Source organism: Xiphophorus couchianus, chromosome 23 (assembly GCF_001444195.1).
Source record: "Xiphophorus couchianus chromosome 23, X_couchianus-1.0, whole genome shotgun sequence".
Taxonomy (NCBI): domain Eukaryota; kingdom Metazoa; phylum Chordata; class Actinopteri; order Cyprinodontiformes; family Poeciliidae; genus Xiphophorus; species Xiphophorus couchianus.
Window position 1 is genome coordinate 19,300,543 of NC_040250.1, and position 17,475 is coordinate 19,318,017.

At 36.5% G+C, this 17,475-nt stretch overlaps 1 protein-coding gene across 3 annotated transcripts in view; it reads left to right on the forward strand.

The window, feature by feature from the left end:
• The first annotated feature begins 595 nt into the window (after window positions 1-595).
• Window positions 596-17,475, forward strand: part of frmpd3 (FERM and PDZ domain containing 3) — a 102,681-nt gene continuing 85,801 nt past the window's right edge. For all 3 annotated transcript variants that reach the window (XM_028008312.1, XM_028008315.1, XM_028008313.1), the window contains exons 1-2: window positions 596-878; window positions 975-1,091. The gene's annotated coding sequence lies outside the window, so the exon portion shown is untranslated. The remainder of the gene's footprint in view (window positions 879-974; window positions 1,092-17,475) is intronic.

The window sequence follows — 17,475 nt, forward strand, 5'->3', positions numbered from 1 at the left end:
AAAAATTGCGGTTCTCAGGTATTTTCTGAATGCAAATGTCTCTACTTTCTTTTTCCTCTATTGCAAGTTTTTCTCTACCAAGTTTTGCTTTCTCAAGTTTAGATGACTCTCTCCATTTCTTCAGATGTTGCCTGATCTCCATTTTACCATTTTATGGTAAATATCATTATAAGCTCATATATTTTAAGTAAATAAGATTGTAATTTAACATCCCATATCTGGTATAGACATTGGATGGTTTTACCTCATATTAGTTTTATTTATTTACTCATTCTGAAACATTTTATTTAGATTCAGTAAGTTTATATAAATTACAATATGCTTATAAACTTTTGCATACCAATGTGAATAATATATATTCTTTGTGTATGCCTTCTCCCTTGTCTCCTTCTTTGTGCTCACAGATTGGAGTGACTCATGAACTCAATCATACATTTGTGACAGACTAATACCAATAGATCGGTTAGAAAAAAAAAAAAAAAACTCCATCCTATACTGTCTTTGTTGCCGGTCTCCGTCTTTTGCTCCCACACACCCCTCCCTCTCTCCCATCCTCTCTCACCCTGCCACAGCATTTCAGAGCTGCCAGAGGCGTTAACAGAGAGCGAATAGACTCTGATTTCACACACAGCACAGGGAGGAGTCGGCGTCAATGTGTAAATGCACACACGCACTCTGATGCCCATGCCCAGGGAGACAACAGGAGGCGGACAGAGACTTCAGTTGCAGAATGTCCACTTGCTGCAGTCAGACATGTAGGAGGAGTAGCTGCTCTGCTCGCCGTTCCAGCTCTGTTTCAGTCCTGTAAGCACCTCCCATCCCCCCCAGTGTTCGCTCCCTGGTCTGCGGTTGCTAAGGGGCTGGCTGGAATGACCCGGGTAAGTAGGAGACACAAGAAGATGCACTACATGGGGCTGCCGGCTGGGAGGACTCTCTGATCCCTGATCCCTCCTCTTCTCCATGCTGACACACAGACAGAAGAGCTCTGATCTACAATACAGATGCATGCCCATATAGGAGGGCACTGCTGTGCAGACCAACGGTCTTCAACAGGCACAGCTTGAGAGGAGGACCTCCACAGAGACACACAGGTAAGGGGCAGCACAGCTGCGTCTGCTCTGTTGGATTTCCATCAGTATTGAGTTGTGCAGATGTAGAGGAATTGGCAGTGTGTCATTTAATTATTGTCTTTGATCCAGGTCTCAGCTTAAAAAGTGATTGATCTGTTTGGTTTATGCTTGTGTTTGTGTGCTGCACTGCATGAACATTGACTGATAAGAAGATGGGTTTGTGGATGAGCACTGTGGAAGCATGACAATGGGTAATGTCTCCTGGATGAGATGCTCTGATATCCATCAGATGTCTACATGATGTCAGTGGGAAATAAGAGGAAGCATAAAAGGACCAGGAAAGGAAGAAGGAAAAGACTGAAAAGTGCCACATCCTGTCTTAGTGATTGGTCTCATATTTATTTGAAACTCCTCGGTTGGCGATATCTTCCAAACACTTGGGGCTGTGTTTCTCTGTGTTTCAAGGCAGCTACAAGTGCTTATAGTGAAGAAATGTTTGGGGGAAAAGCTCTAAGGGACTTTATAGAAACAGTGCTTACTGAAGCTGAAGAACAGGAAGAGCTCCTTCGTGTGCATACATCAAGCCACGAGAAAGCTGGAAGTTGGGGAGGAAGCCTGAATGTAGACTGAAATTAAGAACAGAAAACCTATGCTGGAAATAGAGGTTCAAACAGAGGATTCAAATGATTATCTGCCATGTAACTAAAATATAGAAGGTCTATGAAGACCTTTAAGAGTCTGAAAACAGAAAGAGAAAAGGTCTCTAAACAGCATATGTTTATCTGTAATGCTGTTCACATGACTCTTAAATGTTTTCTTTAGGGGGCTGGGGGGATCACTTTCTCTGTGAAAGTCAATGGCCACAGCAGCAGCAGCTCCATTCAGAGATTGGCTCTGAGCGAATGTGCTTATGCAGAGGTGCCCGTGCTTCAGAGAGATGAGCTGTCCAGTGCTGTTGCACGGTGCATACATCACTAAACACAGAGCTATAGGCCCAGGAGGAATCAACAGAAAGAAATCCATTACTTAGATGACTATGGTTTTGTGATCTCATCACATGAATGTGTTTGGTTTGAAGACACTGGACAGGGGTGAATGGAGAGAATAGTAACAATAAACATCTTCACTTCTCAAAACAACAACAACAACAACAACAAAAAGAAGTTAACACAGACCAAAAATATCAACCTGTTTTATTATGGTGTCTGTTTTATTATGATTATTTGCTGATATTCAGTTTGAATTTAAATACTGGAGCATCTTTCGATGATTTTCATCTGCTCGACTCGTCTGTTGTTTGACAGAGTGGATGTCTGAGAAATTATAAGCTTTTTTCAGAGATGCTTGGTTGATCTTTATACATTATACTTACACATAAACTCCACCACTATCAAGGAGGGATGAAATTACCAGACAAGATTCAAATCACTACTTTATTTATGCATTAGTATCCTGAATTAAATTCAGTCTAAAGATCCAAAATAATTTCTGCAATCTTGTTGCATGTCTCACTCTCAGGGGCAGCCCCTGTTCTGTTTACTGTCAACTTCTGTTTAGTCAATACAAAAAGCAGAACAGCCCCAATGTTGCAGGGTATGGAGCAAATTAACACCATTTGCAAAACTGCCTTAGCCCAAGTTCACACACCTGCCAGCTTCTCATAACATGGCTCATTGAGGCGTCCGGTATAACATGACTGCCACCGATAAATACCAAGCCAGGGCATGCTTTCAAAATCCAATCAACATCAAAGTGACGAGGTCTGATGCACATGTAAGGAGAACCAGTTGGCACAGGCCAGAGCTCTGTAAATCTGCATAAAAGCAAAGTAAAAAAGAGAAATGGCACAAAATAAAACCTAGAGATTACACCAATTACAAGAAAGCCTTTAAATGAGGGGGAAAAACAGACAATTTTTTTCATGCTCTGATAAATATTTTGCTAGTAGTTAGGCGCTCATGGATGGCTTTGTTACAAATAACTTGAGTACTTCCTCCCCAGAGACGAGCGTGAACAGACACAATCAACCATTATGGGTCTTCCTGGCTAGAAATTATTTTAAATCTAAAATTAATCTTGTAATGTTGGACGAAATGATTTTTGTCTTGGAATTACAGATGTGAAGTTCAAGGATAAGCCTTGTAGTATTTTATGCATTTATTACCATCATTAAATCTGATGAAAACACCAACTTCTCCAGAAAACTACTAGATATTCAGTCTGGTATTAGTCTGATGTAGCCTGTGTTTTTATTTTTCCTAATTGATGCATTTGGGTGATTTGTTGACTAATTATTTACATATCAAAGGAAGTGAAAATATCTGCATGATAAATGACATCTGCCATTTGCAGATGTGTTATAGAGGATCAGTTAGGATAAATGGCATGTCTTTATCTCAAATTAATTGGGATAATTTATTTATGTGATCTAATTAGAGAGATAATACATGGTTACTTGCAAAAGCTATCCATACCTGAGTGTATGGTTGTTTCTAAAGGATTTTGTATGAGAAACCAGGTGTCTGCAACCTATGGCTCTTTAGCCACCGTGACTCATCAATGTGTCGGCCAAAAGTGTTAAAGTCCTGAGAAATACGTTTAAATATAAAAGCTGTTTAGTTCTTTTATTTTGTCATTAGGCTGCAAACTGAACATCTTCCATAAATACGGAATGTTTCATTCAAAAAAGTGTTTTATTATGTGTAAAATTTGGAAATGTTACTTTGTTCTTTATTTTTTTAGTTTTTAACTTAACTAAAAACTTAAAATAATTGTTGTAGTAGGTGTTCATACAACTAAAAAAGTGTCATGCAGGCTGTATGGCTCCAGACAAAATTTATTTTATTCTGTTGTAAATGTTGCGGTAGACCAATGCAAAACGGCTCATAGCTATGAAGTAGAATGAAAATTATACTTCTGTGTGGTATGAAAATGTGTTTTAAATGAAAAGCTGAAACTTGTTTATGTCTATTCATGTTTCTTCAGCATTATGTCCTAAATAACATCTAGTGCAGGGGTGTCAAACTCCAGTCCTCAAGAGCCACTGTCCTGCAACTTTTAGATGTGCCTCTGCTGCACCACAGCTGAATAGAATAATTAGGTCATTAAGGCTCTGGAGAACTTATCTACACAAGGAGGAGGTAATTACGCCATTTCATTCCAGTGTTTTGTACCTGTGGTACATCTAAGTACTGCAGGACACCGGCCCTTGAGGACTGGAGTTTGACACCCGTGATCTAGTGACACGACTGCTTCCCGAAGTTAAAAAATTAGCTAATAGAATCCATCTGTGTACAATGCCTCAGAAGTTTGCATGAGAACATAGACAACAAATAGCATCATGAAGACCAAGGGATGCATCACATAAGTCAAGAACATCATTGTAGAACAGTTTGACAATGTGATATTCCAAGTTCTGAACATCTCACATAGCGCTGCTCAGTATGAAGAGAGCATGGGACAACTGCAAACATTTCAAGACAGCCAGTCCGTCCAAACTGACGGCAGGGCAAGGAGAGACGTAAATAGAGAGGCAGCCAAAGAACAAATTATAACTCTTGACGTCCTCTTGAGATCCACTAGTCAACAGGTTTTGAAAAATTTTCAACTGAGCAACTATTAGTGTTGTACTCGAAAAATTTAGCTCTTATGGAAGAGAAGCAAGACGGAAAACCAAAATATACAGACAGGGCAATACAGGAAGAAAATCTCTTAGATTCTGCAAAAGACTTTAGACTGGGATGGACGTTCACTTTCCAGGAAGATAATGACCTTAAGTATACAGCCAAAAATATATTTACATTAATATTTGAGAATGGAACAATCAGGCCTAAATCCAGTAAAGAATTTCTCACAGTACTTAACAGTTTTTCAGGCTTAAATCAAATCTGACCCAGCTTGAGCTATTTTTCAAATACAAATTTACAAAACGTCTCTAGATGTGCAAAGCTGTAGAGAACCAATAAAAGACTTGCATCTGGAGTTACAATAGAGGTGGTTGTATGCAAAACTTTTCAGATTTTTATTTGCAAAAGATTTTTTAAAACTATTTGTTACTTTGTTTTATTTATATTATTTTAGGTATCTTAAAAAGTTATAGTTTTACATCTTGTCTTGCACTAAGATTATATAATAAATAAACTAATTTCCTATATCTAAAAAGATAGGTATTTAATTTGATACATTAATCTGTTTAACACTGTATGGAAAGGCTATATTGTATACTGGTTCTACAGAAACATCTACGATTATTTGGATTTTGTTTTGTTTGACTGAATCAGATGTTATGTTCAGTTGTGCCGGTTACTATAGTTAAAGCCAGAGTGTTCCTGGAATGAAACCTTTTATATTTTTCACTCTATTTACCAACACACATCTCAAAGAGGTCATTTCCAAAATGCAGTTCATGTGTTGAAGGACATCATGTACTACGATGATGTTTTAAAGGTTTGTTATGTATAACATTATATGGGCTGAAAAGATCCTAAATACAGGAAATAAATAGGGAGGTAGTTAGAAAAGGGCGATACTTCGTGACGTCAATGGTTTTAACCTGATGATGGGCCGAGGCATGTCTGTGTGGCGTTCCTCTAAATGCTGACATGGGTTTTCACTTTGTGCTCAATATGTTTCACACAGTCCAAGAACATGTATGAGAAGAAACTGGTGACTAACCTAGCAGTATGTGTGAGTGACAGCATGACAGGTTCAGTGTCAGTCTGTGTTTAACTGATGGACAGATACTGAAGTAAAGGAAAACAAAGGTAGAATCTGATGCCATTACAACTTAAAATATTGTGGTAGGTTAAGACTATTAAGGACAATGATGATAGAACTAACATTCCTGTAACTGGCTAACGTGTCAGAATGAGCGTTTAAGCACAATAAACTAATAACTCGGCAGCGATAAGGTTTAGGATAAAAAAAGTTTTTGAAAAAAGTGTTCATTGTGGGATTAGCCACAGACTTTCTGGACATACGGTACTTAAAAATTCTGCCTCATAAACGTTACAACTTCAGTGCCAAACTGCATATGGCACAGTTATGCATAACTGCCAGGAAACTTGTGCATGAGCTACTCGCGTGTGGCAGCAATCGCAACAATACTTAATCGTGTGCTATAATATGCAGACACTCTGTCTCTACTATTGAAGATTCTGGGATGTCTGCTATGAATGCTTAAAAAGCTGCAGTTGAATACATATCAACTGAGCTTATATTTATTTGACCATTGACCAGTTTAGTTTTATCCTCAGACTGTCTTTAAATCATCTGAGTTACTGTTGCTTGCTGGGGAGCATTTCAGTCTTGCACTCGTACAGTTGTAGGTTTAATTCCAGTTTCTTAATGGCACAAGTTGATGTGTTACTAGGCAAAACACTTCACACCAATTTGCATGCCAATCTGTGTATTGGAATAAGGAGGTGTACACATTTTTAAATGAAACTGGGTGCATGTGTCAGTTTGTGTGGCCAGGGTTACTGTAAAAACGCTGTAGAAATTAAATCTATTTGCAAAATCTAGAAAGAAAATAAGTTTAATGTTCAGTTGTGATTTATGTCAGTCTCTTTTCTTTAGCAGCAGTATCAGCTCTCAAAAACAGCAAAGAGAGCCATGTGTTCATTCTTTACAAATATTATCTGTCGCAAGGAAACATAACAAATACCTCCTGATATTTTACAATTTACTATTGTGGTCATTTTTTTTTCTTAAGCAACAAATTCATTTTGCAGGCTTAGAAACTGTTTAAATGATGCATATGGGAATAAATAACTGATTAGACACTGGCTTCTTTACTACGACATGTCAGACTAGAGTAATTCAACCACAAACAAAGTTAGAGGTAAAAGGCCAGGGGTCAGGGTAAAATAAAGAAATGGGATTGATTGAATGCTATCATAAAGGGAATGTATTTTATATACAGCACAATGCCAGACAGACAGACAGAGATAATTCCTCCTAATCATCTGTGGTAATGTAAAAAAAAAATCATGTTCACCCTCGGTTGTGGTCACCCCTGACAACCATCATTTTCTGCTGCTGTTTCTGAGGGGGAATCTTGCAAGCTGGCAATCAGACCTGAGACAAACACAAGACGGGCAAAAACGATAGTAACAAACTGAAAGTGTTACTAGAGTGATAAATATTTAAGTAACTACAATTATATTAATTGATCTTCTGTGCCAGCAGATTCATGCTCCATGGGAGAGAAATGCCATGTGGAGTTTTTGCTTAACTTGGCCAAAATTCCAAACAATCAACTGGGGTAAAAAAAGGAAAAATAAGAGAACACAAATTTGAAGTGAATCCAAACGATAAATATACTATTTGAAAACTAGATTGTACGAGCTGTGGGTGTTTTGGTCATCTGTTGTCAGCCACATTTAGCAAAACAGTCTGTCTTTTTTACAAAAGCGTAACCACACTTCAACTTAGCTGCAAACTGTCCCTGGCTAATAGAGAACTTCACACCATGTCTACAGCGATCCCTGCTATCCAACCAGAAACATTTCTACCTCAGTAGCACGCAGAGCACAGGTACATTAGATACTAATGAAACGTAGTATGGTGCTGGAGAATCATTTTGAAAATCACTCGACGGTGTGAAGCCTCATCAAAAACTACCATAGAACTGACTTCCCTTTGAAGGTTTGCTGACTTATTAATCCGTTTTGATACCCAAAACTTTGTCATTCAACATTCAACATCATCTATTGAGTTGGAAACATATATGCAAACCTCTGTTTGGGCTTTAAAAGTATTTCACCTCCTCCACTTACAGCACTTGTTACATCATTGTCTGTAAGAACCACTGGAGCTCCAGAATTTAATTTCAATGAAAACGTCTCAGGAATGGAATAAAATACCAAAAAGTGTAATAACATATGAGCATTTTGAATAATGTTCTAATAACTTAAAAGTATGGCTCCTAGATAATCAAAGTGCAGGAACTGATCATGTGATTATTATTTTTGTTCAGTTTTTTTATGTATCGTTTTTTGTGCTCTACAGCTTTTTATTCTTTTTAAATTTGTAGCTTGACTCTTTAGATAAAAATGCTTTTTATTTATTATCATCATTATCTTTTCTTTTGGAAGAAGCTTGTTCATTTGTTTGCATTGAGATGTAATGCATTACATTTATATTGATTGCACGTTGAGGGACTACAGATGAAAACTAGTCATTATAGCTAACTCTGGCATATTATGTGATGTGCAGTGTCCCTTCTGAAATAAATGAACAACAGTAGGAATCTATAGCTTCTTTGCATGCATCATAAATACTAAATCCGCCTCAAGATGTTTACGTTTTAGCACAGCCATATGTCTCTCTCAAACTTCCATAAAAATGTCTTATTCTTAGCTGCACTTTTATGTCAACCAAGTCCTTCTTATATGACTTTATGTTATGCATGTGCTGAGAAGAGCAGCAGTCAGCCAGTTTGAGTTGCACCACTCCTTGTGCTGTAATGTAAAGAGAAAATAAACACAGTAACATTATGATGGCTCTGAGTATCTGTATGTTGAATATAAAGTCTTGACAATTGTCAAACATTGATCCGGATTTGGATACAGACCCAATTCACACCTTATTTCTGGGCTAGTACTCAGCTATTTGGAAGAAACCTGAATATGTATATAGCAAACCTATAACATCGATCAATTATAGACACAACATTTAAAGCACAGGGCTGACAGTCATATTAAATAAATTATAATGTGTGTTCCGATGATGCTCAAATTAAAAGCATCTTTTGAAAAAGTAGACATTCAACATGCTTTTCATTGAGCTCACATTTCTGTATGGTTTTTTCAAATTGGTCTAACATAATATTGTAATCAAATGTAGGTTTTCAGAAGCTGCATGTGGAAAATCATCATTAATACAAAACAAAAGCTTGAGATCAGTCTGTGTGTAATTAATCTATATGATGAGTTTCACTTAGTGAATATAGTTAATGAAACAAATACATTTTTCAGTATTATTCTAATTTATTGAATATGACTGTAGTCTGGCCCCCACATGATTAATTGAAACAGCAAAGAAAAAAAAATTACAATCTAAATAATTAGGACACCTAAAAACTTCTTGTACAGTAGCTGCTGCATGTGTCAAGTTAGGTAGTCCTTCAGAGACAAATAATGCAGCTACATATTTTAGTAAAGTGTTGTTTTAACATTGTAGCTAAAGTTAAACAATGATGGAGCGGAGGAAACCGTCGAGAAACGTTCAGGAGACAAAGCCTTGGTCGCTGTCAACAGGAACAAAATCATCCTGATTATTCAATGTGCCATTATTGTGGAGTGAAGTAGAGCACATAGCAATAGAAGTTATACAATACCGATTAAATGTAACATGAATTTCAAGTGAACGTCACAATTTAAAGGCAAATTAAATGAAAACATTTTGCTAAGCCAAAATTAATCCCAGTAATTGGGTTGCTTTTCATCTGAGCTGTTAAAACTTTGATTAGATTCTAATCTGTGTACTTTGTAAAATGAAATGCTGAATATCAAAGGCAAAATAAAATGAAAATTAAAAAAATGGTTTTGGGTTTGCAGTTTACACAGTTTGCAGAAGATAGACTGTCTATCTTTTAACAGAGGTGTTCTGATATTACAGTCTTGTATGTTAGCATTAGTCCATTAATTTTAATTACTTTGTATATAAAAAATTACTAAAGTTTAAAATTTGGTTGTAGAAAATGCATCCTAGATATTGGAGTAAATAGGTTCAGTTTGTATCTGTTATTTATTACTTTTATATCTTTGTACTATGATGAGTCCTTGTTCTGTATTATTGTAAGTTATGATAACTCAGTCAATACACACCGAAGCAGAGGAAAGAACATGTCTGTGCCTTCTTTACTGATATATTCCAGGGCTTTTACATGGTAAAGTGTGTGTTTAAGTAGGTTACTTAGAATGTAGTGTAAAAGCACTTAAAGTGGTCGACAAGATTCGAAAAGTGCTACAAAAATTCAGTTTATTCACCATTTAACCCTCAGAGCACAAAGTGGGAAGGGGATGCATAAATTACAATGAACTCTCATCAACAAAAAGCTTTTCTACAGCATCTACAAAATTCTCTTGCCAAATCTATATGGCTGAACATCCATCAAAGAGAAAATGCAATGTGCTGTGGAAGACTCAGGGTCACCAGCCATTTTGGGGGATGTACGCCATCTCTGAATGATGTGGGCATAACCTTTAACACTAGCATGGATGAACTCCTGGAATATTCACTGATGAAGCAACCATCTGTTTGCTTAATAACCATTTTCTTTCAGCATTGTAATGTTGCATTCCGTAATAACATTTAGGCATGGGCAGGTTACAGGTTAGAAGGTATATTGTGATGTTAAAAAGTCACGGTTTCAAAAGCACTAAAATTTTCTGTCATACTCTTCCTGCTGTATGAGCATTGTTTTTATGTCTGATCAGAGATAAGGTGGAGTTACATTCACAGCACGACCTCTACGCCCTACATAGCTACTAGTTCTGCAAATTCAGGCAAGTCGCCTCCTATCGTCCCCATCTAAAAAAAGTAAAGTCTGCTATGTGGAAATACCTCGGCAAGAAGACGGATGGTAACTTGGAGGAAGAACATGCTACTACGTGCAAAACGTGCTTGTGGACATTTTTAGGTGGTGGGATGTCAAACATCATAGCACACATAGGGGTGCACCACCCGTCCCTATTTGCTAAATTAAATTAAAGTTCATGCTGTCTTGAAATTAACTATGTACCGTTAGCATCTGGCATTAGTAAAACAAATATCACCATGTTGTTGTGGCATATTATGCTGGTCACAAGTTCTCTGCATGAGTGTTTCTGGAGTTGCTGAGTTGTGTTTTGGATTAATTTTAAATGAAAGGCGAAATTACAGAATGCTTCAGCATTTTAGCGTTAGTTAATTTTAATTACCACACGTTCTTTGGCAGAAAGCGCTTTTCGTACATGCTTATGGTTTGTTGTTTCTACATGCTTATAATTTATATAAATAAACTGATTTACATCAAACTCCGTCTCGAATCTCAAATAACAATAAAACCCCCCACTGTGATACACTTTTTCTCCTTCTTGATTAAAGTATGTTTAGAACTACATCTACTGGAATGATAACCTTAGAGGCCTAACATTTTTACAGTTTTTAGCTTATTCAGTCTGCTTTCAAGGCTTAGATTAAGTTCCAGTCCTTGATGAAAAGAAACATTCAGTGAAGATCTTCACTGGCACAAGCTTTTTGAATGTGAGTAGGCTTAATCCATGCCTGGGAAACAGAGCCTTTGAATATTGACTAGAGCTTAAGACCTTTATTTGAATATGTGCAAACATGTTTCAGCGTACACTGCATAAATCTTTCACAAATACTCCACAAAGCAACTGAGATTTTACCTTTAAACACTTCCATCAACTCAATCTGTTGTCTGACATCCCTCCATCAGGCAAAAAACCTATTGATTACATTTTTTTTAACCCTAGCAGAGGGACACATGCTTAAGCTGTCTAATAAACAAAACAATCTGGCCTTACTTCAGGGATTACTAAATCTTTCCAAAGCCTCTAGTTATATTTAATTGTCTAGCAGGTGAAAACTCTAAATACGTTGTGGCTACAGTTCTCTGCAGAATTCTCTAACAAGCTGTCAAACACTAGATTGCATCAGACTTAAATCAGACGTGGCTCTGTGAAGTAGAACCACCACAGCCGCTGCAGAGAATGAAGCTCCTCCAGACTCCTCTGTATCAAAGCTTTCAGTGAACCTGCTGGTGGTTGACTCACACGGCACAGATTTTAATAAAATCCTAGAAGTATTATATGACACAGTATTTTATGTCTGGTCTTTTTTTTTTTTTTCTACAAAAGATTTAAAACGTTTTTTTGTTTGTGGTGGATTTCTCTGTTCAGAGGATCAAACGTATGGTATATTTTATATAGACTTTAACAAGCAGGTAGATGAAAGAGAAGTTGGGTATCTGTGCTGCTTTCTCAGCAATACAAGCAACTGCAAAGTAAATGTAATTGATAGGTATTTTGCTCACCTAAATAAAAAGAAAGAACCACAGGCGTTTATGAGTTTTCGACCAAACTTATTCTAACAGCCATTTTAATAAAAAACCTTTTACTCTTGTATTTCACACAAATTTTGATAACAAGGCAAATGATGTTCAATAATTTTCTGTTCTGACCAAAGGAAGGTTACTCTAATTATGTCCTATTTGAAGCAGAAAACTACATTATTCTCTAACCTTTAAAATGATGCATAGCGCCCACATTTCCCACCAACGTTGCAAGCATTATGTCACAACCAATCAAGTCCAGAAAGAAAGAAAAAAGAAAAGTGACAGGTATCAGGTGAACTCCTCAAATCACGACTTTTTTTTTTCTTTCATGTTTAGCAGTGTTTCATACGTTTACTCTCTCTCTCTGCATAGTAAGAGAGATGGGGTAGTCAGCTGCTCTAGCATTTTAAACACAGCTTAAGTGCAGTGGTACTTCATAAGTATGCTGCGAGCATTCACAGTTAGGTATTGCGCACTTACACACCAGGACAATACACCGGAACATAAAAAGCACAGTCACCTAAACTGAGGTGAAAGCATGATTTAGCTGTCTCAGTCTGTTACACGACATAATTAACATCATCTGTCTTCATGACACTGATATAAACTTTTATGGCAAGATCCTAGATTTTACCTTTATTATGTTCGTTTGTTGTCCTGTGTCCATTTATAAAACCCTTGATTGCTGCAAATGTTTTTCACCTTTTACGATGGAAGTTTCAATGAGAAAAAAAAATCATCATTATCATAAAAGTTATCAAATATCTTACAACAAAAATCTGCTGACTTGCATGTGGGTATGCTAGATCGCTTCACTTTCGTTTTCGGTAGATTTACAGAATCTTCTGTTTGTTAATCATCATTTACACAAAACATTACGCAGATCTGCTATTAATTATAAAAACGATTCTCTTTAAACTATATGGCTAATGTATTATTGTACTGTGACACATTTTATTCTTTGTTTTGGGGTGACTCACTAAAATTTGGACATTAATGATGTTTTAAAACATTACAAGAGGACGATAACCCACTTTTCTGTGATGTACTACTAACTGAGTCTTGCACCAAAACTTTGAAAAGATACATTTGTGAGCAGTAAAACAAATTAGCATACATTAAACACTGAAATCTTTATCTGTGGTTTGTTGCTCATATTGTTTTTACGGTTGCCTTGACACGCTCATAAAATGTTCTTCAACAAAACAGGCTGCAACACCATCTGTAATAATTATCTTAAACCTGGTAATCCTTTAAATATTTAATTAACATTATTAGGTGGATTCATTATTAGGTGTGCTATTACACTTATTGTTGTAACATTTCATTGTATCTTGCTAAAATAGTGCTACAATATAAGAAAGTTAAAACAAGCCAAATTAAAAACATAAATCTATGCTACCACGGTGTTGCCTCAAAGAAAAGCTGCTTTTCAGACAGGAAACTCTTGATACCTTTGATTTGTTGGAGTAAATAAGGCTGAGGATTCCTCTCAATCTGGCGCTAGAGTCTCTCTGCTGAGATCTGTGAGGTTCTTTGATGTGCACGTTGCTCACTCCCTGAAGCAGTACAAACCGAAGATAAAGCTTTTCCACATAATACAGCCCTTCACTTCAAAGGTCTAAAAATTAATGCACAGGTGTGCTCAAATGTTGTGATAAGTCTACACATTTTAATGCAACTCTTAGCAAAAACCCTTCTGTTCTTTCAAAGAAGAACATGTAGATTAATTGAAAATACAGTAAATACTACTGACATATTTGAATGTTTCTACTGACAGAGTATTTCTAATGCTGTCAAGTAGGATGTGAGGATATGCCTACTTTTTCAAAATTATAAAGAGATTTAATTTGTTTATCTTCAGTAGACTTTATCGCCATCAAATTTTTTGATCATCAAACTGAGAAATAGGACATTAAATGTAGGCATTTTATGAAATACACACTGAATTTGATTAGCACCTAAAAAAATACATTTTAGTGTTTACTTCCTTATTTATTCTTCTTTACAGAAGCCCAATGGTTATTAAGGTTAAAACCTTTTTTTTATTATTTTTTTAAGAAGATGCAGCGGTGCATTAAGGAGCGTGCTTTGTGCAGAATGACAGTGAGCAAGAGCAGTTCAAAGTTAGACAGTAAAGCCTTTTTTTAGCCACATCCACACAGATCAAATTTTACAGCATGTACTGTAAATTACTAATTTCCATTATTATTATTACTTATTATAAGTATTTACTAATTATTATTTGTAAATAATATCCATACTAATTATTACTAATATCCATACAAACTAATCAGATCTAAGGTAAAAATCTGAATTGAGCATTAAGACCTGCTGTGTGAACAAGTCTAAAGAGTGCAACATTATCAATGGTGTTGTATTTCAGTGCTTCATCCTATTAAACACCTAATTCTTGTCTCTCTGCATTATTTGTTCCCAAGTAATTATGTCCATGTATGTCCAGGTTATTGCAGACTTTCTCTAATTATTACATCACACCTGCAGTCCAATCAGGTGGTGAGCTCTTGCCAAACTCAGTCTTTATGGGTGGGTAAACTTGCTTAGCAACTCAGAAACGTAACAGTGTTGGTTTACTTTTCCAGCCACTAAAGTCCTTCTAATAATTAAACAGATAGTTTAGACTATTGTTGCAGTTTTCTGTTGATATTTGTCTGCTTATGTCTCTACCCGTACAAGTCTTGAAGAAATTCAGCTCATGGCAAAAGATCAGACTAAAACAACAATGCCGTTTTAAACAAGCTGACATCTCATCACTTGTGGATGATGACATTGTGCCCATTTAAAAAGCTGATTGGTTTAATCCAACAGAAGCAGCTGTTCACCACTACTTGGATTCAGCTCATGCAAATAAGATGCCAGTTTTGTCTCAGACATGACTTGCGTATTTCCTCTCATGGGCAAATCATGCAGGAGTGGCCAATATCTCTGCTTATTTAATTCTATTGACAGAGAAAGCAAAAATATTGAACAAATGTTATTTTGCTGTAAAGCTCTGTGTGGTACAAGCCACTTGAAAAACACGACACTTCATTTTAAAACCATTTATCTTCTGTGTTCTGTTAGCAAAATGAGACATTTTTGAAACAAGGCTTTCACCTTGTTTTAGGAACGCCATCATGGCTCTCTTTATCCCATCTTCAAAACAAATGGATTTTTTATTGAGCTGCAGTCCTTTGAACATCTTGTCATACTGGGCCACACCTTTGATAAATCCTTAATATTGACAACGATCCATTTCTTTTTACCTTACCCTTCTAGGTGCATCCAAGCTTTGGTATTCTTTCTGCTGACTCTGCATTACAATTTAACCTGCTTGTTTGTTTGTTTTACAGATCTGTCAGTGTATTGGATTTAGGATTGTTTATGTTTGTTCTAAAATCAGATTAGTTTTCTGCTTGTTTGTTGTTTTTTTATCTTTACCTAGAATCAATTGCCCTCTGAATTCAGGAGAAGTGTCTTGGCACAATGGAGGTCATCAAGACCATGGGAACATTGACAGTGGAGACTGAATGTAATTTTCCCCCCTCACTGGGTCAGTCTAGCTTGACTTTAGCTGCTTACTAGAGAAAACTTTTCCTCAATAAGAAATTCAGCTGCAAGGTTGAGATAACCGTGAACCATCATTAAGGTGGGTCACGGTTCAAGAGCTTTTGTATTTTCACCCATTATCTTTGACACCTTTCTTTGCATTTTTATGCCTTATACTTTTTCTTTTTTAAAAGATCTATATTTACAAATTTGAATTTAGCTTTTTTTCCTACAAGCTCCATCCAGGATAGTCAACTAGAACTGCTTCGGAATAGCAAATTCTGCCGAGATGATTTATTTAAATCAAAACAATTATGACATACATACATTTCATACATTTCTGAGGCGTTATGAAATCTTTCAGACAACCTGAAACAAGATGTTGCGTTTCTTTTATCCCAATGGTCATATACATTCTTTATTCACTGGTAAACAAGCAAAAAAAAAAAACTGTATTGGCACTTAGAGAAAGACAGATGAAACACTTTTATCTCCAACTCGGAGTGCTCCCAGAGCGCTGCTGTTTTAGGAGGCCATTTTGTTGCAGGGTCTTTTTTATTATTTAGTTTGTTTCTGTCATATCTCATTTACCTAGGTGATAAAAATCCACTGCTTCTTTTAGGCTGCTGCCTGTCAGTGAAAGCTGTCTTTAAAGGATTCTCTGCTCTGTAAAATTAGGTGTGTTTCTATATGTTATTTATCTACTTTTAAGCAGTGGTTTTGTAATGGTTATTTAGTTGCCTGATTTTGTGTAACAGGGACTGGGAAGATCTGTAAGGTATGTTATAAGAAGTGCTTCTTTGATGCCGGTTGAATTTAAAGTAGTTTTGTTCAAGGTTGAGTAAGCCCATCTTGTGTTTCAGGAGCCATTTTGAGACCATTTGGTCCATCGTGTCCAGACCAAGATGTAGCATGTTTTCAGTTTTGCATCACAAATATGTTTGGATATGTGCACAGTAATTTTAGGTAATTAAGATGCGTTTATTGCATCACTTATGGTGATTCATTTGCCAACATTAACAACTGGGCCATGTTTGGTTATTTTTTCTGTGTGCACAGTGTAAACAATACATGGGACAGTGATTGTGGTTGTATGTGGCTTCCCTCTGTTGGGAAGGGCAACGAGCAGGATGATTTGGAGACACATTTTCTACATATATCTGCAAATCTTCAATATGACAATTTAACTTGGAATTCTTGCTTTAAGTTGATATTTTGGACAATTATTGGACATTTTCCTATATTTCTCTCAGTAATTAGAAATGGTGAAGGACTTTTAAACTTGGCTCCACATGAATTCTCTGTGCTTTCATACAAGTGTAATTAAATGGAAGATGTGGAAACTAAATTCTGTCAACGTAGTGATGGCAGACCGTCTGATTCCTCTGTACAATCAAACACAAAGCTTCTGTTGTCAGAGTTCTGCTGTCAACACATCTATGTGCAAACAGCTCGAGAAATCGCTCTGATTTGTAGTTGAAAGCTGCTATGCAGATTTCAATCAGATTGATTGCTTTTATGGATGATTTCTTTTGCAAACCACTCCAAAAAGCTGTAATTTTCAGATGAACTTTCAGCATCATCTGGTACTGAAAAATTCAAATGTATGTATGTGTGATTGTGATCATGCGTATGCATGCTCGATTAAAGCAGGCCAAAAGGTTGTATTACTGTAAGTCTTTCCATCCTCTCTCATGCACACAGAGATGCTTGTACACACACACTCTCTGAAACACACAGATAAAAGCCTCACTGACACAGTAATTGTGTGGAGGTACATTCATTCTCTTC